The sequence below is a fragment of the Athene noctua genome, chromosome 1, assembly GCF_965140245.1.
Source record: "Athene noctua chromosome 1, bAthNoc1.hap1.1, whole genome shotgun sequence".
NCBI classification, from domain to species: Eukaryota; Metazoa; Chordata; class Aves; order Strigiformes; family Strigidae; genus Athene; species Athene noctua.
In genome coordinates, this window is record NC_134037.1 from 222,920,367 (window position 1) to 222,944,083 (window position 23,717).

Genomic DNA, 23,717 nt, shown 5'->3' on the forward strand with positions numbered 1-23,717 from the left:
GTAGGATATTACTTGACAATGAGGTCTCTGAATACTTTTTATTCAGTTTCCTTTTCACTTTCCTCTGTTAACACAGGGAAAAGACATTTCAAGAGCTGAAGAAGAGTTGAAACTTTAGAATATATCACGGTACAATAACATCTCTCTTCAATCTCTCAGAACAGATTATCTTCACTGGTTGGTCCAATTTGTACCCTTTCTGCATTCTCCCACATATGAGATTTTTTTTTTTTTTTTATAACAGTATGAGAAAGATATTTGTATTTCCTTGAATAAGATAACCATACTTGAGAACTTTCCTTCCCTTTCCAGTTCTTCCATTTCTACAGAAAGTTATTGCACTCTGTTCTTTTCAACGTTGTAATATATTTTGTATTCCTTAAGTTAAACACACATTTAAAAAACAGTTTTCAGCCTTTATTTACAAGCTATATAATTTATTGGAAAATATTTAATCATGGTTTTGTGTAACAAGCTTTTTTCAAAGGATTTCAGGCCAACTTATTCATGTAGACCTCTAATATATGGGTTTTTTTAATGCAAAACTAATGAGGTATACAATTTACACTGGCTCTAGTATGCTGTTGGGATAAATAGAAACAACTACTGCACATTATGCTTTTCACTGGTAGCTACATAAATACTGTAATACCAAGAGCATTCTATCTGTGTTTCTAGGCTTGAAAATTGAATAGAAATAGCTTTGGCAACAAGCTTACTTAATACTGTAAAGACATTATTTCCATAAGGCTTGCTGCTAGACTACTTTCGAACATAGTACATAATTCTGACTTCACAGGATTATTATCTGTATAGATGGTTAATGCTTTAATGTTGAGGGAAAGCAACTTTCCTGCTCTAACTCCTTCCAGAACAGTCAAATCTAAGTATCTAGACAGAATTATGTATGGCAAACTTCCTCACCTTCCTTTTTATTTTTGGAGATTTTTCAAGTGGTTATTTGACAGATCAAGAGCAATGCATGGCTTAAGAAGAAGGTTGGCTGAAAGTTGAACTTCATGGAACTGGAAGTTCTGAAAATACATGCAGGAGATCTCTAAAAAAGAAATGTTTCCATGTACTTCTTTGTTCAGCTTGACATGAGTATTAAAGCCCGGTTTCTCTGTATGTTAAAATGTTTAGAACAGAAACAGCTTCTATTTGTGTATGTAAAGATAGCAGTGTCCCAAGCAAGATTTACTGTGATATATTTATCTTCAAAGCAAGAAATCTAAACCATTCTTGATATTTTCTTACTTCTTTTTTTTTTTTTTTTTTTTTTTTTTTTTTCCCAATTAAGATTCATCAGCATCTTTGATGCTCTGACAGGGAAGGGAAGTGGAACATGATTTACTTTGAACAGCATTCAAAATATTTCTTTGTCAGAAATAAAAGTGTTACATGATAACGTAAAATTATTTCTACAGTTACATACATTTTCTCTAAAACAACAACAACAAAAAATCTCCATTGTGTCCAGATAGTTTACATTTAGACCACTCACAAATACAGTAAGATCCTTACTTTAAAGTTTATTACTGGTATAAACTCAATAAAACCAGTTATTGGTGAATTTTGCCTGCCTTTTTAACTCATTTTACCTACCTGGAAGTTCCATGCTGCAAAGCAGACTTATGCATGGATTCATCCTACTAACTTTAAGCACACATTTAAGAGCGGCCTTCACCATTTGTACTATTTGTAAAAACAAATATGAATTAGATGCAGATTACCTATGACACATGGCCATCTGAGGAAGCCCAGGAGGGCTAGTCTTAAATGAAGTGTTGTGAATAGATGTTCGGAATCATACCGGATGAGTCTGAGTCATATCTTGCAGTAACAGCTGGACTTGATAGATTTCACTGGCATCAGAGATGCTGCGTAGGAGTATAGAGTATTTATTTCTGCAGGTACAACCAAGGCCTGAATATATGTCCTGAGGCATTCCTATCTCCATGTAGATGAATGCCTTTAATACTGCAAAGAATTGGACAAACCATGGACGGAAAGATGAAGCCAAGGGCACATCAGAAAGTAATATGTGCTAAGGATGGCAGACTGCAATCACATGAGAACAGAAATTACTTTCAAAGGGAGATGTCAGAATATTAATAGTAAATAACAAATGACATTGGTAAGTTATTTGACATGATGGAGACTTATCACAAGAGTAAATTAAGCAAATGAAAGATATTTGTAAATATTTGTAAAATCAGGACTTCACAGACAGTCTATCTAATATTAATTTATATATTTATGTTCTTACAACAATGGAAACCAAAATGTTAGTGGGACTATTGGGGAAAAAAAGAATGACATTATTTTTCAGTGAGATACAGCTGTTCAGTCATCAATGTGCAGCATTACACAAATTCCAGAACTATTATAAATAAGGTGGCCCTGAAAATAGCGTTTAAACAGTTAAGCACTAAAAAGTATTTTATAGATTCGCAGTAGTCCTCATCAAATAAGACATTGTATTTTCAGTCTCACTCTTCTAATCTAGTTTAAAGAAGTTGTACTATTAGGTTGGTGACCTAATATTTTCTTTCTGTAGAAAAAATTTTAATGAGATAAACAAATGATGTGTGTTCTATTGTATAACTGAAGCATTGAAAAATCAGTAATAAATGTTCACATGTAATACATATTTTGAAAAATGAGCTTGAACAAGTCTTTAATAAAGTCATTATTGCTCTTATCATAAATCACTAAGGCTTATTTTTGCCCAGTAGATATAAGGCAGTCAAGGGCAACTGTTTTAAATTTGTCCTTGCTTGTAATCTACTCCACAAGATGTTTCTCATCATTTTTCCTTGACTAATACTGAACACTACTAATCTATGTGTTATTTTATTGTGCAAAATATTTAGTAAGATGAATAAAATTTCCACTCTATAAAGCACTAGCAAAATACTAGCAATCACACTGTCATATATTAGTAAAGAAGGGTTTGAACTACCAGTATGGGGAAGAACAAGCAAATGTTTAAGATTCTTGGAAATACTTAATGAAACTGTATAGTTTATCTACCTGAGCCAATGAGCAAACTTTCACTGTACTGCAGGAATTTCATATTGTTAGTCATCCATGCCTTCTCTAGTGATTTTTATTGAAACATTTGTGTCAACTGATGTTGTCTGAGACATGAAATGTTCTTCAGCCTATTCTGGATCTTAGATATTAAGTATCTTGGTCTTTACCTTTTTCCACAAAAAAAGGAGAAATAAAAAAGTAGATGTTTCCTACTGTTCTGTAGTTCTACTCTGGAGAATAATTTAGTACTCTAAATCCAAGAGGAACAAATTCAGCACTTATTTTTTTATACCTATGTTTTGCCATAAATATATGGCATCTATGTTCAGCACACAAGCATATACATAAAACCACACTCATTATCACAGGTCTACAGCAAATATAATTTTTGTGTCTCTTGATCACAATACATTTTTTGCCAGTTTATAAGAATTCAAAATCCTCCTATTCTTAAAGTCTACGGATAAATAGTCTAAACCACTTAATTAATAATAATGTAATAAGTCAAATTTACCATGCAAAAGTAGCTGTCTGCAATTATGAGGACTTAAACTAGACTTTGGATCTTTTTTGAGCATTTTTTTAACAGTTTAATACAATTTTTTTGGTGTTGAAGCAAGTCCAGAAGAGGGCCATGAAGATGACCAGAGGGCTGGAGCACCTTCCCTATGAGGACAGGCTGAGAGAATTGAGGTTGTTCAATGTGGAGAAGGCTCTGGGGAAACCTTATAATGGCCTTCCAGTACTTAAAGGAGGCCTACAGGAAAGATGAGGAGGGATTTGTTATCAGGGAGTGTATTGAGAGGATGTGGAATAACAGTTTTAAACTGAAAGAGAGTAGATTTAGATTACATATAAGAAAGTTCACTGTGAGGGTGGTGAGGCACTGGAACAGGTTGTCCCAAGATGTTGTGGATGCCTCTGTGAGAGATGACTTATAACTCCCCAAAAGAGGGCCTGAGAGAAAAAACAGCCTGAGATAAGGGATGGGGGGAGCAGAGGCCCTCCAAGGCAATGAATGTCTCAAACACTCACACATAATGAAGCTACACTCACAGGGTGGGTAGTGTAGGGTTTGGAACTGATAAGGCTGCCTGGACAGCACAGGATACAACTGGAAGATGAAGCCCTGTGGTGGCATGATATGCTAGGGTTTCAACCCCAAGCCCCAAATTAAGGTTGACATATGGGTGATTCCACAGCCCTTCCCAAAGGGGGGGTGAGTTTGCCTTTAGGCTTCCCTCCAGGGTGGTGCCGGCCTGGCAGGGAGAGCCATTGGGTAAATGAGCCCCGGGTGTCTGCATTGAGTAACCCAAGGTCAGGTGTCCCACTGAGGGATAAAAGCTGGGACCACTTGCAGGCAGGGGCAGTGTCTGTCTGTGAGGTGGATGCCCTGTGCAGAGTTCCCTGTTGGGGAAGGACCTCCTGCCTCCCTGGGACTGGGCTCCAGTCAGGTCTGGCTTTCATAAGTGTGGGCTGTGGAGAGATTCAGTGTGTGGCTTCCTTGGTCTTATGTGTTTGACTTGTTGACTTGGTTGTCTCCTGCCCCTTCTATGGGAGACTGCATTTCACCATTTATTTCACCCCTTGTTGGTTGTGTGGTGTCGTTGTTGGGGTCAGTGGGATTGATGTAGATTATGTATCATCTGACTGCCTTGTTTGTACCCCCAGTGCTCACCCATGTACTGATCCTCTTGTATCAAATAAAATTTGTTTATTGGTTCATCTTTATGCTGGCTGTGTCCTTTATGCTAGGCCTGATAACTAGCAAAGCAAGGCAGGATGGTTCTGCTCTGGTGCATCTTGTAAAATTTCAAGGGCGGTCTGTCCAGTGAATGACCTTTACTTCATTATCCACAAAGTGCATATTATAGTTGACACCCCTAAATATAATAATAAAGATTAACAAGATCACACTAATTACATCCCATGAAACATCCCTCCTCATACATGGGATATATACATATGTGTGTCAACCTTGAGGAAGGATCCAAGGAAAGTATGTATAAATGGTGGGGGGGAGAGGATGAGGACTGAAAGGGGGAAAGAAAAAAAGCTGTGAAGAAGATGGATGCATTTCTGAAGAATACAGGAATCAGGACTGGTGGTCTCTATTTCTCTATTCTCACTCTCTATCTCTCTCCTTTTCTCTTTCCTCTTTTCCCTTACTACCATTAAACAATGCAAGGCATATTACATTGCTTGCCATAACTTGTTATATACTTAGCCAATTATCATGTATCTAACTAGTACATTGTGAGAAATTAATAAATGTCTGGACTTTGATACTTGTCTCGCTGTTGACCACTCTGCTGGGGATTTATGAATCTAAGTCACTTGTTTCCTTTGTCTGAGTTGGACACAAGAGCCCCCTCCCTGTAAGTGTTTAAGGCCAGGTTGGATGGGGTTTTGAGCAACGTGACTTAATGAAATGTGTCCCTACCTATGGCAGGAGGGGTGGAACCAGATGATCTTTAAGATCCCTTCCAAACCATTCTATAATTCTATGATTTTTCTACAAGACTTGAAATGCATTTCAAAAAAGTCTATAGGATTGAAACAGTTAACCATTACTATAACCATTATGTGTCATTACCATAGGTTTTTAGAATATATGCATGAGAGTAATATTCACATTTTTCTGTGTACTTTTATTTCTGAAAAGTGAGAATCTAAAAATAATCCATACTTTTTTTAAGGACATAAATTTGAGATTAACTTTTTTAACATAGATTTTTTATCAGATGATGTAAACAAGACTTTTGGTGAGGTTATTTTATTCTTCCATTCTTTATTTTTCCATTTTCTTTGTCATTCTTTCTCCCCCTAACCCCTCCCACCCCATATTAAGGAGTGCTAGAGTGTTTCTTCCTGTTTTAAGATGCAATAAAAATAACTTTATATATATAGTCCATATCAGCAAGAATTTATAGTTCCCCTGCACCCCAATTGCACCTTCCACTGAAGTTTCTCTTGTTACAGGGTCTCCATCTAAAACTGAGGTAGTTGAAAAGAGTTCAGTTTTCTATTTTTTTTTCCTAACTGAAAACTGATGTTTCTTTCATCTTCCTCATATAACTATTTCACATTAATCTTTATCTCCAACTTCAGTATTCAGAAGAATAACTACCTTCAATTTTTGCATTTTAGTAGTTTTCTTTACTTCTTATGGGAATAAAATTCCTGTTTGAACAACTTCTGTTTCTGCTTCTTCCAAAACACTGCACATTTGCCAGAGGACTTGCTATATATTCTTACTAGATGCTTTTACTTTCATTTTCGTTTTAGATTAAGCCTTCAGTTTCTATATCTTTCTCCTGATGCTAAATTATGTTTTCTGATGATCATTGAGAAGTTTGAATAACAGCGTGGATGTGTCATTGCATTTTATTTTTAAAAAATATGTTGGATTAACATTTAGTAGGAACAGGTCTTGTAAGATACCTGTATTTGTATTAATGCTTACTAGTGTTAATAAGTCATTTATTGTCACAGTAACTATCAGGTTCTAGAAACTTCAATAGCTACTATATTTTTTCCTAATCCCACTGAGGCACAAACAGATTTAACAGTGACATCATCATTATAACTAGCCTTCTCTGTTAATTTACAAACTTTATCATGAAGTAGATGTTTAAAATTGAGAAAGCCTGTTTCATTTTTATCTTTTTGCTATTGCCCTTTTTCCAAAGTTCTGTGTGATTTCCACCCTTCCACTTCTCTCTCCAACACCGGCTTTGCTTTGAAAATCCCACTGGAAATAGTTTTTATCCATATACTTTGACCATTTCTGCTGGAGGATCTTAAACAAATCAAGCTTAGGTACACTTTTTTTAAACTTCAACACTTACTTGGTAGAACTGTCACTAAGGTACTGGTACATCACCACTATGTTCTGTTTCTAGTATAGTAAGCAAATATTGAAAAGACATAAAAACAATACATCATGTAAGAAAAAATAGACATATATTAAAAAGTTAACAGTATTTATGTAGCAACTAGTGTTCACACTTTTTAATTATTAGTGACAGATTTCAGAGCACTTTGCAGAAATTAAATATACTAAACAAAACCCAGATCTTTATAGAGATTAGCCTACAGGCATGAACGGTTAGAATGAATGAACATAGAAGACTGTCACATGATGTCATAGTAAGAATGAGTTGCAAAACAGATAAATTGTTACTAGTTGCTAGAAGGAAGACAGGGAAAGTGCTTTCTCTCTAAAATAGTGAAACATGTTACTTCACTCTATTACTCATCCAGTAACAAAAAGGGAGCAAACCAAATTTGCACAGAGGAAAAAAAGCATATTATTTATTCATTAAACAAGATTGTGTGGAGAAAAAAAAGTATAGTTTATATATAGATGAGTCATATATATAGAATTATATAGCTTATATCCATATAATTTCTACATAAATAAGACAAATACAAAGCTATCACTCTATGTATAATTTACATATATAAACTAAAGTTTATCCCAGATGGTCACATAAATCTCTCATAACACTTTTCACTTTGGGGATTGACTATGATCTCTGCATAATCTTCTCAGATTTTGTTTGCATCAATAAAACCTGAAAATCCCTAGTGTATATATGCAGGTATTTTTCCCCTTAAGTAATAGACTATTACTGTGACAGGACTTTCTGCTGGGAAACTTTTTTTTCCCAACTAAATAGAAGAATACTGGTTTGTTGTGGATGTTTTCATGTCTGTTGGTTTTGGGGGTTTTTTTGGTTGATTGGTTTGTTTTAATTTCTTGTTCTTCATATCAAAAATGGGAAAAAAGATTTCCCTAGTGTGACTCTCATTCATCTATAGAACAAAATTAAATCTGGTCATAGACAAATATTCTGACAGATAAATCCCAACATTTACATTCTAGGGTTCTCCCCCCAGTTAGTAATAGGGAAAGAGACTTATTGAAACAAAAGAAGACACAAGAATAAAGGAATCTTGTTCCAGAGCCTAGTGAGGCATGGATTTTCCTGCAAGGGCCAGTCATAAGTCTTTGGTTACATTGAGAGTACATCTATGTTTTATTTGACAGCTCCAATGAAGAATGCAGAAACAGTCTCTTCAACTTCTTTCCAGAGGACTGACCCAATAGCTAGCTACAATGTGACACTCTCTTACTAATTTTTCAGCAGCCTCTAAATCTTTCCATCTCAGTAATTTAGTAGAATGCATTCAGACTTTTGACACAAAACAAGAACCTTGCAGCTCTTTGCCTACAGAAAAGAACCAACGCCTTCTCATGCAAATTCCCTGCAACACATACATTTGGACTCTGCAATGAACAATACCCCATCTTCTCCACAGGCTACTTCATAATGAATTCCATCACGCATAGAACTGGAACTTGATCTTATCTGAGCTCGGATGCTAGGCTTGACTTGCAGGAAATTTCAAGCCATTTACAGCACTGGACAGGAGGCCACCCTCCCTCTTCAAGAAGAAAATGGGTGCAAAACAGGAAAAGTAGTATCAACAAATATCCCCCCAAAGGGAGTAGGGGGTGCATTCTTTGATACACTCCCACTTCCTTGGGTGACATTCATTAGACTAATGACAAAGCCCACAGCTCATCCTTGAGGTTTTTTGTGTCAAATGTTTGAGGCATTACTTCCTTCAGTTCCTTACAATTTGAAACCACAGAGGTATACTTCATTTCATCAAAATACCTAAGAACAGTGTGACAAGCATCTAAAATCCTCATCAGTTTGGGAAAACAAGGAACAAGAGGAGCAAACCCAGAATGTTCCACCCTTTAGGTAAGAACATTCAGTGTATCACATAGGAAACTGTACAGCAGTGCTTATGGATCAGAAAGCTAACCCCATTCCTAAACCCCATTTCACTTTAAATCAGTCAATCATTAGTGCATTACATTTAGGAAGTTCCTATAATAGAGAACACTAGACACAGATGCAGATCCTTTGTTTTTAAGGGACACAATAAAGACTTTGGATTTCCACCTACTTCAGCTTCATAATACAATCAGAGCATCCTGTCCCTTGCATCTGCTGCACTACTTGTTTATAAGAAGCTGCAAAAATCTATACACATGCATACATATTTATATAAAAATTTATATATACTCAAACATTCTAAACCTTCTTTATGCTACCTCTAATGCTATAGCAAACAAGGAGAGTACAGCCTGTAACTTAACTGAAGCATTTACAGAGTTAGCCTTTCTAAAGAACCATAAGACATTCCAAGAGAAGCTTTATAACATAAGAGATTTGTCTGATGGACTATTTCTCATCATACAGCTGCCACAAACAGCAAGACAATAATCGTCCTCTACAAGAATTTAACTAAATAGCTATATTAAATGAAGATCTAATACCCTACTACAGATACTGATTTACAATTAACAGAGGGAAGAAAATACTCATTGTTTGCAGCTGCTCCTCCTACAAGTTGTACCGAAGATTCAAAATTAAAATAACTGTACAGCCAAAGTTATCATAATAAACTAATAAATCTAGATTCTATATACTTTAAATTCAAACATTAAAATACAATTTAAATAAAAAAAGTATATTATAACTTTTGTCTACTGAAAACCTTCCTATAAAATATATGTTGAATAAAAAAAAAAGAAAGCAAGAAACCTAGAGATGAAAGAAAATGCATAAAGATAAGTATAGCCCTGTTAATTTATCAAAATCTTGCTATAGTACCACATCTCCCAAGTTGTCTTGCTTTCCTACCCATCTAGGCACTAATCTTGCAAAAAAACAACAGGAACAGTTGTTACCTGCTAGATGGGAAAACCTAAAGCCTATCTATTTCTTTAAACATCTACATATTTACACCATGCCTACAAATTTTACAAATATGTCTATTAATTCTCACTTTTATTCCTACCGCTTTAACACTCTTGGCTGAAGTGAATCTGAGACTTCTGCTACAAGGCATTAGTAGAGCAGAATATTCCTAAGGCCTCTCCTCCTGCCAACTGGTGATTACTGCACCTGTGACTCCTTAAGTTCATCACAGCTGGGCTGCATCTGGTATAGTAGAAAACAATTGTCAGGAAGTAGCTAACAATCTTAGTGTGACTCTACTTCTGTCTTGTAGATGGAATTAGAAATAGAGAGAATTTTCTTTTCTGCCTTGGAGGTAGGAGTGTCTACAGTTGTGATCTTAGCAAGAAATAAAGAATTAAAATAAAATTTCTTCTCTTTTAGAAGACGTAAATTTTCTTTCATTTGTAATTAGACCTCTGGTATGTTATTTAACTTGATTGAGCCATTCATCAAAGCTGACTTAGGGCTTTGCAGCTAGGCAAGCAAAACTGAATTTTTCTATCCTGAGTAGGAGGTGTTAGGTTCAGTCTGCTATTGTAACTAAAGGAGAAAAAGATGGAGTATACTAGAGTCAGGGGAGAGGAATGTGAATTGTGTTGAAATAATGGATTTATTTGTTTCTTTGGGGATTTTTGAGGTTAGTTATTACTGCTGTTGTTAAATTGCTTATTATAGCACAAACTGCTGTTCCTTCAGTAGCACTCATACCAGTTGTTAGCTTAGTTTCTCAGCTGCTCTAAGCAACTGCTTTGTATGTTGTTTTTGCTGCAAATTAAGCTGACTTTTTTTCTTACTATTTTTCTGATAGAAAAAGTGAATAAATTGTTCACTGTCTGATATAACTTGTGAACTGTGAGACTGTTACCATATCTTCCCTTAGTATTTGGTTTTCTAGATTCTTTGCTGTGGTTACCACATCTGCCTATTCATGAATTTGTAAATTCAGAAGGTATTGCCTTAGTGAACTTGAACGATGTTAGAACAGTTGCCAGTGTTCCTTCTTAACACGGACAAAAGTGAAGTTTTTGGATAAATGGGCAGATATGTGCTAACACAATTCTAGGTTCCTGAAAAAGTGACCTGTGACAAGCTAAAATTAGTGATAAATATCTCAATTTCTACATAATGGTTTTACAGTTAAATCGGTGATTCAGGAAGGGAGAACACTGGAACTCTTTTATATTCCACTTAGTCCAAGATGAAGTGGTTTTATAAATGCTGTACTGTTAGTGAGGGTCAAAACTACTAGCTAGTAGAGAAGTTGGACTGTGCTCCATTATCATCTATGGGAGTTGAGCAGCAATCAGGGTTTTCTGTTTGATGCAGCCCTCGGCTGCGTTTGTCACAAGGTTTCAACTTTGGGCGTAGATTCTTCTTCCTGGTAATGGGCCAGCAAGAATTAGGATTTAGGTTTTCTTTTTTTTTTTTTTCATGTGAAAGGGACATGATGGGAAGCTAGCCTAGTGATGTTCTAATTTAAAATGCTTTTACATCTTAGAAGTAGTGCTAAAAATCTATGCAAAATTTGTGATCACTAGAGTTGGCCCACTGCTTTGATCATAATATCAATAATAGTTAGGAAACACTCCATATATGTAGACAATATGGATTGAGTTTGCTTCTAAGTGAAGTTTAGATTGCCTAGATACTTCTTTTCCTCGATACTATTCAAATAATTTTACTTTATTGTAATGATATAATCAGTGATGAACTAAGGAAAGTAAATGGAAGCACTCATTTCTACTGGTTTTCTGTAGTCTTAGTAATGTTCTGTAGTGTTATTTAAGGAAATTGAATTGCCCCAATAGTTTTTAATTACTTAAACACATTACTCGTTTTGGTGTGGTGGTTTGTGGGTGGGGTTTTTTTGTGTTTTTTTGTTTGGTTGGTTGTGGGTTTTTTTTTGTTTTGTTTTTGTTTTTTTTTAATTGTAGGTGTGCTGCATTGTCCTCAAAGTTCTGTACCTAAAATTCTGGCGACACAGTACACAATTTAAGCAGACTGAACTCCTGTATCTTTTAACTAAGTTTCAGTTAAAGTTGCCTTTTTAGCATCCAAATCATAATTTAGACTGCTATTAAGAGTGAAATCAGTTAGAAACAATCTCCAGATCCTTTTATACTTATCCATAGTCTCCATTGTGTGTATTCATGCACACGTACTTGATTTCTATTTTTCATGTCGCATGCCAAGCTGAAGGCTGCAGCCACTCCCCGAACAGGCTGGCTGATTGAAGGAATATTTCCAGTTTCCATACAACAGCTCACTCCAGAAAAGAATAAGAAAAGGGAATGTGTGCAGTGAGGGGAAGTATTTATTCCAATGAACTTTAACACTTATAAGCACAAATGGATTAGCCAGTCATGTAAGAGGTGTTGCCTCTTAGAATATGCAAATTTACAGATACAACAAATAAGCAAACCCATAGTTAAATAAGATTTTATCAGATACAGGTTCTCATGTTGTTTCTCAGATCTTTGTTCTGTTCTTCGATATTATTAGATCAGGACATTCTTTCTGTCAGGTTGTTCTTTCCCCCATTACACCCATCAGTCACTCTTTATAGGCTTTTAAGTGTTATGTGGACTGAATTTCTTCCATCCAGTCACAGTCTTTATTACATTTGGCACAGACGGCTGACCTTTGCTTTGCATTCCCTTCTACATGTCTTCAAACTGCCTCAATCTAGTTTATGAGTTAGGTTAAATGCCAGTAGCATAGTTTTCTGTTACAAGGTCACCTTTTCTCATTTTCTTCCTAGTTTATCTGGCTGGGTAGTTTTGGGGTCTACAATCCTCTCTGAATAACAATGCCTACCATAGTTTATATAAAATCCATTTATAACTTATGATATACTTCAACAATTTTTTTTCCACTTAATTTCTCCTCCTTGATTTAAGAATAGTTTTCCAATTTAACTAGCTTATTTAAAATTTTCCTTATTCTTGTTAATGCCTTTAATCTTTTGACTTCCACCTTGGAACTTGACAAAATTTTATAATTATACAGATCATCCAGGTTTTTTTGGTGACAATATGGATCAGAAATTAAATGACTCCTTTAAGATTTTGTTTAAAATACCATTTCAGTTTAATGGGGAATTGCTAGTAATAAAACTTTGAAAGTTGGTTTGATTTTGGGTTGTTTTTTTAATCAGCTGTGCTTTTGCCTTAGACATTGTCCCAATCCAATCTTGGGAGAGGTTTTGATATGATCCGAAGGGCAAGATTAAGACACAAATGAGGTCAAAAGCCGTATACCCAAACCAGGTTTTTATTATTAAAAAAGTGAAGAGGGGCAGCAATAAGACAGAATGGAAGGAAAAGACAGAAATAAAGCAAGCATCCAGGATAGGCTTTACTTACACAAAAGTCTAAATGAAGCCATAATTTCTGTCCTAGTTCTGTTTTGACCTAGATCAAAATGTCTCTCTTTATTCTATACAAGCTCCTATTCAGTATAAAAGTAAAAGACAGAATGTAAGAAATAAATTTTCTTCTTAATTGGGAAATTCCATTATAGTGTCTGTTACTCAGATTCTCAGAAAATTTTTTAAAAAGCAAACAAAAAAAATGAGCAAGGAAACCCTCACCAAAGATCTAAACCTGTCATTACAGCTGTTTCTTTCATAGCTGATTTAATGATGTAAGGAACATAATTAAAGGATTTAAATTACTTGAAAGCAAAAAATAATAATAATAAAAAAAAGGAATCAAGCTCCATAACTGCAAATGAATCCCCTGTGATGAAAGAACAAAGGATGATTTATATGATCCTTATAGATAATGTTTTTTATTTCTCACTACATTTTGTCACTGTTGAACTAGCCATTGCATGATGGGGCACCATCTTCATTGTGCTGTGTCATCTTATCAGTGACTCCTGAGTAGCTTCAAATTTAATGAGATAGCAGTCAGAAGTTGTGGTTTGTTATTTGCCCTCTTACCCTGATAATCAGTTATCCTGAGTTTTCTCATTTTAAATACCTGAGGAAAATGTAGCTAGAGTCTTTTTCTAATTTATGCGATGTACTAGCTGAAAGAAAATCAAGAGAGAGAAAATACAATAAGTAGAAGTAATTAATAAAATAATTAGTTTTATAATTTGATATGAAGTTAACTAACTCAAATACTGCATTAAGCAATCTTTATATTAAATTATAATTTGTCCAGGCAAACCTGAGAGGAGGTTAGAAAGCTAAGAAAGGCATCCATCAGGCAACACATAAACAAAGTTGAGCATGCTTCAGGCTGGTTGTTAAATTACTCCCATCTGTACATTTTCCTGTTATTCTGAGTGACTAATAATGTAAACTCTTCCTAAGTAAACAATCAAAATAATTACAAAATAAACAGAAAATTGAAATTTAAATAGTAAAACAATAGTTATCTTATGCTTCTCTAAATCACAAATATTGAGGAAAGTTTTTTTCCTCAATACTGCATTTATATTCTTCAAAAATGTTTCACACATTAGTATGTTAGTGCTGAATAGTTTGACTTTTAATACTATCTTCAGCACAAAAAAACGATGACAGGAGTTTTATCAAAATAAAATGTCTTACTCTTGAAATCACTGTCCTGGGGTTCAGCATTTTTATTGATGGATACATCTGTCTTGCTATGTTACGGTGAAGTAGCCCTTTCCTATGTAGTGAACTTCTAAGTGGATTTTGTTTTGGAAAGCAATTTAATGTTTGCTGATAACGTTGATTGGTGCTTTGTCAGTGTTAGCTTTTAAGCTTCTGTTCTGGTCTGCTTAATTTTTTGAAATAACTTATTTGATTAAGTGATGCTTTCCCACCAACAGTTCAGCTGGCTTTCTGCTGATAGCTGGATTTTCTCTCTTTGGTGCTATTTTACACTCACTGAATCACTTTATCATTAGAATTAAAAAGTGCAGGCTAGATTCAGACTTCTTTTCCTTCCCCACTCTGCTATTCCTTTTCTAGATATGTCCTAACAAACTGGGGCAGAGTGTACCCTCTGCAAGTCCATAGATGATACAGAACTGGGAGGAGTGACTAATATGCCAGAGAGTTGTGCTGCCACCTGTAAGGATAGCAACAGGCTGAAGAAATAGGCAGACAGGAACCTCATGAAGTTCCAGAAATACAGCTGCAAAGTTCTGCACCTGGGAAGGAACAACCCCTGGCACCAGTATATGCTGAGGGGCACCCAGATGGAAAGCAGCTTGACGGAAAAGGCCTGGGATCCTGGTGGACACCAAGTTGAACATGAAGCAGTAGTGTGATCACGAAGCAGAGTGGTCTAATGGCATATTCAGCCGCATTAGGCAAAGTATTTATTGCCACCAGGTTGAAGGACATGATTCTTCGCCTCTGTTGAGCACTGGTGAGGCCATATCTGGAGTACTGTGTCCAGTTATGAGCTCCTCAGTACAAAAACACACGCACATCCTGGAGGGACTCCAACAAAGGACCATGAAGAGGATGATGGGACTGGAGCATCTCTCTTATGAGGAAAGAATGAGAGAGTTTGAACTGTTTAGCATAGAGAAGAGAAGGGTCAGGAGGGCTTTTTATTATCGTCTATGAATACCTGAAGGGATGGTGCAAAGAGGATGGAGACAAGTTCTTCAGGATTTTACATCTGCACATCAGAAAATACTTTTTTACAGTGAGCATGACCAAGAACTAGAACAAGTTACCCAGAGAGGTTGTGAAGTCTTTTTCCTTGGAAATATTCAAAAGCTGATCCTGGGCAACTGTCTCTGGGTGTCCCTGAGAAGAGCGGTTGGACCAGATGGCCTTCAGAGGTCCCTTCCAAGCTCAGCCATTCTGTGATTGAGTAGACTTACCAGTTACAATAGAAAACCTATATTTCAAGATAAAGGTACAGTTGTACCTCACCTCCTTCCCACAATACCAGGAATTCTGGCTTGGGGGTATGAGGGGAATAATTTATTAGTCATCATAAAAGATACAGAAACAATTCCTTCTGTGTCTTTCAAATTGATAGTTATTTGCTAGAAATCCATAAAATCTCTTTTTGTTTACTAACTTCTCTAGAAAATATGTGCTTTTGCACAGTCTTTTGTAAGCACACTACAAGCCAAAATCTCTGTTCTATTGCTGCCTCAATGAGAGGATGAAATGATAGGATATCATTGTGATAAGGACAGTTCAAATACATCTCATGCAACAAGATTTAATAATTTATCATTGAAATTGGTCAAATTCTATTTACTGTGTATTTATCTTGTAATTAGTAATGTAAGTAATCTTACTGAATTCAAATGACTAACAACAGGACACGGTTGAGCAATCTAAAGATTTCAAAATACAACATTATGGCAGCAGAGGTAATATTTATATAGTCTGAAATAATTATATTCTTAAATACGGTTTAGAGGTGAAGGTTGGATATCAGGAATGAACTTTTAATATATGAAAGTAGCTTATTATCAACTGTATGTAACTTGATGTCACTGACTTATTCAAAGGCATAGCAATATAATTCCCTGAAACAGGGAATGAACATCTGCTATGAAACATAGTCCAGCAAATATTTTGGAAATTTTACAAGAAATATGCACTTCTCTCAGCAAGACAATAACCTGTCAGCTAAAGAGAAAACCAGATTCTGCACAGATAGGAATATATCTACAGAGAAAATAGTTAACAGTTATTTGGCAATAAAATGCATTTATTGAAGGCTGTTATGATGGAAGGTATGCTCAACATTTTGGAAATAATAATCACAAATGAGCACACAGAGCTGCTACAAATACCAACTTTTCAACCACTGACCCTTTCAAATGTAATGGCTTGAAATTTTAGTCATTAGAACATCTAACATGTCATGATTATGTACCATGAAAAAATGTCAAAGAATATTGATCGCAGCTTTGAACCTGCCAAAACATAAATGTAGAAACTTGGTCTTTCAGGCATGTGATTTGATCTGAAAACGAGTACCCAGTCCTGTTCTATTTACTTCAAAAAGTGTGTACTTGCTCTCTGAACAGCCCATGACTAGTAAGAGAAAATGTCTGGAAATTATGTTAGATAATTTTTTTTCTGATTTGTAGAAGTATGTCATAAACTGCTCTGATTATTTGTGGTTGAACAGTTTGGAATGAATAATTTCAGTTTAGTACTAGAGGCTAGCACAATTTCTGAGTGAGCTGCAGTGGAAATATGGGAAGTTTGTTTTACTCACTTAAACAGTCTCCCTGAAATTACCATGTCAACAGTGAACCATACTTCAAGATCTTCAAGAGAGGTCCAGTGTTCTGTGCTGGTCAGGATACATCCCTCTCAAAAGCCTTGTCTCCCTAGGCTCTCAGCACAGTTAGGGAGAGAAATATAGATACAACCAATCTGTGATTCAGCCCACGAGCTGTAATGTTCCTAAAAGCAGTTACAGACTTGGTAGTTAAAATCAGTTGATGTGAAGCTAGGTCCTGTCCATAATGCTTTGGAGCTGTTGAACTATTTGCTATTCATGGCAAGTATGAAATTACACAAGCTTCAGAGCAGGGGTTGTGCTTTTTTTCCTCTCTTACTCTTTCTGAAAAGCATGTATCTTTCCTTTGGTTTCCTCTCCTCACCTGTTTCAAAACAGTTTTAGGATCATTTCCTAATCCCTTGAGAAAATGATGATGTATTTTTAAATTAATTTACTAAAAAATAGTTCTTTACTTGCAGATGAGGTTTGTAGGTTTTATTCAGTAATAAGAACAGTATTTACCGGTAATAATAACACTATATACTCTAAGGTATACAGCTGTATACTATAACTCATAATATGGGTTTGATTGAACATGCATACTGCATCATATTCTGCGGAAGATGTCATAGAATCACTTCTGTGTCAAAAAAATACCCCAACTTATTAATCAGGCTCATTATTTTATTTTTATGCAATATTCATAACATTCTTTTGGATCACTGAAACAAGTTTCAATAATATCTCAGATCAAATACAATTCACTAGTACCATGCTATGGAACACCTATAGTTTCTATGGTGAACAAAGCTTACTCATTTGTCAGAGTGAGCATGTCATGCTCATTTCTATTTGGAACGATACATGTCTTTTTTTGTCTCCTGTTGGGAAGATTTTCCATGTCTTTCTTTCCAATAAGCTATATATAGAAAATAAATTGAAATTATTGGGAAAAATTTGTGAAATTGATAATTAAATACAACAATTAGGGTACTTGATAATTTTATTAAACTGGGCATAAAAATACATGTAAAACATTCAATTTTTTATAGACACTATTATTGATGTGTATAGTACAGCCTGAAAAAACGTAACACGATCTTTTCAAACTATCACCAAGTTTAACTGGGATGATAAATAAACAACACTTTTCTGATTTTTCCTCTGAATTATAGTAGACCATAAAGGATGATTGAAAAGCAGTAGAGAGCCTGCAATTCACTAATTAAGATAGGATTTTTCTTTTTTTTTTTTTTACTTCTACTTTTTTTCAGAACCATCATATCACTCCGAATATTTTAACTTTATTTTTACTACTTCTGCTGAGCCAGAGTGGTAATTTTAGTAAGTTACAGATAAATGGTTTTATTTTTTCCCTCAGAGGACATTTGCTAAGAGCTTATACTAATACAGGTCAAACTCTGAACTAAAATAACTTAATAGTATCCTTTTAAGTGAGGATGGTAGCCTTCCTTTTGTTTTGCTAATGACATTACTGAAAGGTAGGAAAATCTGCAGAGATTAAGAATATTATTATTATTCACATTTCACTGTAAAATCAGGTATTCTCTTTAAGCAGAAATCTTAGTGCCAATCTGCTCTATTTCAATGCTTGGGGGAAAAACTGTATCTGTCAAATAAGTTTCCTAACACAGCTTAAATCAAATGTCAGGATAAAGTTTGTACTTGTTCTCTTTATGGATGTATCTTTATGTGTTTAATACTCAGAGGAGATTTACAAATAAATAGTTAAAAGAAAATTATATCTATTTTGCTCATCCAGCAGTCTGAAACTCAGAAAGTGCTTGTCAGTGTGAATAAAATGTATTTGAAAATAAAATTGTACTTTATAATTAGGATATATGAGTCTCTTGCTTGTGGCGGCCATCTTGCTGACAAGATACTGGTAGAATAATGCCCTGTGTCACATATTATTGGAAAAAAAGTTGGTTTTAATATTGCTCTGGCATAGTAGTAGAAGCTAGTTTTGAATTTCCTTCTCTGCATAGCTGACTATGAAGAAGAGTATAGCTTTATGTGCACAGAACAAAGGGACACATTTTAATTGACAGCTAAATGATACATATGAATAGCTTATACTAAGATATGAGGACCAGTTAGAAAAGATTAATTTTTGTAAATAATGTCACTTTGACCCTTGTACATGGGAAAACTGAAGTCAATTCTTGGTGTAATTATGGGTTTCCCAAGTGTCTTTCTGTATTTTGTTGTACAGGGTAGGTTTACCTAGTATATTTTTAGAAGATGCCAGCAATTGCTGACCTTCCAAGCATAACACAGACCCCATAAAAATGAAGGCTGATTCTCAGCAGAGTTTATTAATTCAGACCTGGCACCATATTATTAGTAAGTTTTAGCTGGTTTTGAAGATTAGGCAGTGCAAGCTCACGTGTGTCCTGAAAATACTATACTATCATCCAGGTAAACATTGATCCTTCTTATTATTGAAAAAGTATACGGATGTATAGTGAGTTAGAATGTATCCTCTTATAAAAATTCTGCTGAATTTTTTCTAGAGATGAGTGTGTGTCAGGTGTCTTAGAACTCTGTTTGATTATCTAGGTCTTTATCATAAACAAAGCCTTAAAATTAATATTAGCACTATAAACCAATGCTTATTTCTTCTACGTTGGAATATGGTAGACTTAGGTAGTTATGTCTTGCTTAGGCTAATATTTCATAAAATATTCTTAGGATAGATGGCACAAAAGACAATGTGGGTCCTGCAATGAGCCCAAGGAACTTTTTTAAAGTTTTATTCAAAAATACTATCATTTGTATAAATACCTTTGACTATAAATACTACGGTTCAATACACCTCAACATTCTTGGACTTTTGTTTCGAAAATTCATCATAGAAAAAAAGGTGTTCAGAACTGTTTGTTGCTATGCCATTGTTGAGTTGCAGTATATTAAATTTCCATACCCTACACTTTTTTTCCTAGAGATTGTATATTTCACTTTTTTTCCCCCTAATACAAACATTTTCACCTAAATGTTAGCATCATGAATAAGGTCAGTGTAAGATGATGATAAGGATTTATTATCTGAACAACTGGCATCACACTGATTCATTTCTGTTTATAAGCAAGAATACCTGTTACTTCTATTATACCACTGTGATATAAACATTGAGAAATCTCTAACTGGTACGTGTCCGTACTAGCAAATCAAATGAAATGTTAATGAGAATATTTTTGGGTGTGGGTGCCAGATAATATGTTTCTATATAACGAAAGGTTTCTATATAATTAAAACTTTCTATTAAAGTTTCTATAAATACATTAACAACAAAAGGATGACCTAAGGAGATTCTCCATCCTTGTAGAGGGAAACATAGTGACAAAGGCTGAAAAGAAAGCTGAGGTACTTTATGCCTTATTTACCTCAGCTTTCAATAATAGGACCAGTTCTCAGGGTACCCAGCCCCCTGACCTGGAAGATAGGGTTGGGGAGCAGAATGAAGGCCCCACAATTCAAGGAGAAATTGTTAGCAGCCTGCTATACTACTTAGATACACATAAGTGTATGGGACCAGATGGGATCCAACCAACGGTCCTGAGGGAGATAGTGAAAGTGATCACCAAGGCACTTTCAATTATTTATCAGCAGTCCTGGCTAACTGGAGATGTCCCAGTTGACTGGAGGTTAACAAATGTGACACTTGTCTACAAGAAGGGCTGGAAGGAGAATCCAGAGAACTACAGGCCTGTTAGTCTGACCTTGGTGTCAGAGAAGGCTATTGAGTGCCATCACATGGCACATAGAGGACAACCAGCTGATAAGATGCAGGCAGCATGGGCTTATGAAAGGCAAGGCCTGCTTGACTAACCTGATCTCCTTCTATGACAAGGACCCATTTAATCGATGAGAAGTCTGCGGATGTTGTCCACCTAGACATTAATATAGTCTTTGACACCATTTCCACAGCATTCTTCAGGAGAAACTGGCTGCTCATGGCTTGAACAGGTGTACTCTTCACTGGGTAAAAAACTGCCTGGATGGTGCAGCCCAAAGACTTCTAGTAAATGGCGCTCACTCCAGTTGGTGGCTGTTCCGCAGCATTCAGTATTGGGGCCAGTTCTGTTTAATAGCCTTATCAATGATCTGGACAAGGGGATTGAGTGCACCCTCAGTAAGTTTGCAGACAACACCAAGTTGGGCGGGAGTATTGATCTGCTTGAGGACAGAAAGGTTCTATAGAGGGATCTGGACAGGCTGGATTGATTGACTGAGGCCAACTGTATGAGACTCAACAAGGTTAAGTGCTTGGTCCTGTATTTGTGTCACAACAACCCCATGAAACTCTACAGGCTTGAGGAAGAGTGGCTGGAAAACTGCCTGGCAGAAAAGGATCTGGGGATGTTGGTCGACAACCAGCTGAATATGAGCTGGCAGCATGCTCAGGTGTCCAAGAAGGCCAATGATATCCTGGCTTATATCAGAAATAACGTGGCCAGCAGGACTATGGAAGTGATTGTCGCCCTGTACTTGGTACTGGTGAGGATGCACCTCGAATACTGTGTTTAGTTTTGGGCCCCTCACTACAAGAAACACATCGAGATGCTGGAGTGTGTCCAAAGATCAGTGAAGCTGGTGAATGGTCTAGAGCACAAGTTTTAGGAGAAACTGGGGTTGTTTAACCTGGGAAAAAGGAGGGTCAGGGAAGACCTTTTCACTCTCTACAACTACCTGAAAGGAGGTTGTAGCAAGGTGGGTGTTGGCCTCTTCTCTCACATAACAAGCAATAGGACAAGAGGAAATGGTCTCAAGTTGAACCAGGGAGTGTTTGGATTGGATATTAGGAGAAATTTCTTCACTGAAAGGATTGTTAAGCATTGGAACAGGCAGCCCAGGGAAGTGGTTGAGTCACCATCCCATTTAAAAGATGTGTAAGTGTGGCAAATAGGAACATGGTTTACTGGTGGAACTGGCAGTATTAAGTTTATGGTTGAGTTGATGATCTTAAAGGTCTTTTCCAACCTAAACAATTCAATGATTTTATAATTCACTCCTTTTTAACCATAAAATTACAAGTCCTATTCAGAGGATGCTTCTCAGTTGTGAGTTTCAAGCAGATAAAACCAAATATTTCCACAGTCTAGAGGATGTGTCTAAGTTTCTGGAAAACTGTCTTCCACTCTTACCTGTCCTTTGAGCAGACCAAGTATGACTTCCCACTCAGTGCCCAGTCCTGGTGAATACTCTTCTTGGAAACCCTTACATAGTCTAAGCATTTTGGCCAGTTTTATGTTTTACTCTAAGCTTCAAACTGCCTGAAAAATATACATTGCTTTATTCAGCCTTATAACCAAATTTGACCTTGTACATCTAACTGCAGTCTTTAATTCAGTGAAACATTTGTACGGTCCTCAGCATGTACCGTGATTTTTGAACCTAAAGTCTTCAGTGAGAAATACACCATTAATTTCAGTTGGACCATTTTCAGATTTATAATACACCTTTCAAAATTCCTGCCTCTAGTTCATTTGCAGTAGACATACTAATGGAATGATATTGATAATGATATAGTAGTAGATAAAAATGAAAAAAATGTGTTCAGTTACTTTATTTTCTTTAATATTACATGTAGCCACATGGATCATCAGTAACAGAATCACAGAATCTTCTAGGTTGGAAAAGACTTAGAAGATCATCCAGTACAACCATGATGTTTCTCTTTTCTTAAAATACTTTCAATCAAAGAAGCTGTAAGTATGTATGCTTTTATGAGTATTTGGATCTCATCCTGCAACCAGAGAGTGTAGAAAAATTTATACCTTCTGCTGAAGGCTTAGAACATAACCCTGTTGTGTTGGGTTTGTGGGTATGGCAGGGATTTTTGATAGCAGGGGAGGGAGCTACAGAGGTGGCCCCTGTGAGAAGCTTCTCGAAGTTGTCCCTACTCCAAGTCAGACCCACTTCTGGCCAAGGCTGAACCAATTACAATGTTGGCTTCACATCTGTGGTAACATATTTAAGAAGGGGAATCTGGGAGGAGGAGCTGGAGTTGTAAGGAGGAGTTCTGAGAGAACTACCAATGCAAACACTGAGATCAGTGGAAGAGAGGGGGGGTGGTGGGGTGTTGTTTGAGGTGCACGGGAACAATGACTCCCCTGCCCATGGTGAGAGGGCAGGCTGTGCCCCTGCAGCCCATGGAGGTCCATGGTGGAGCAGATGCCCACATGCAGCCCATGGAGAACACCATGTCAGAGCAGGTGGCTGTGCCCAAAGAAGGCCAGGACTCTGTGGTAAGTCCCTGCTGTTGTAGTCTGGTGCTAGGAGGACTGCAATGGATGGGAGGGACCCATGCTGAAGCAGTGCATGAAGATCTGTAGCCCATGAGAAGGACTCATGTCAGAGAAAGTCCATGGAGGATGGTCTCCTGTGAGAGGGACCCCATGCCGGAGCAGAGGAAGAGTGTGAGGAGTCCTCCCCTGAGAAGGAAGGAGTGAAGGGACTGACTGTAACCCCATCCCCTGACCCTCTGTGCTGCTGAGGGAAAGAAGAGGTAGAGAAATTGGGAGCCAAGTTGAGCCTGGGAAGAAGGGAGGGGTGCAGGGAAGGTGTTTTTAAGATGTAGTAATGCTTCTTAATTCCCTGGTCTTGTCTACTAAGTGTTGTTGTTGTTAGTGTT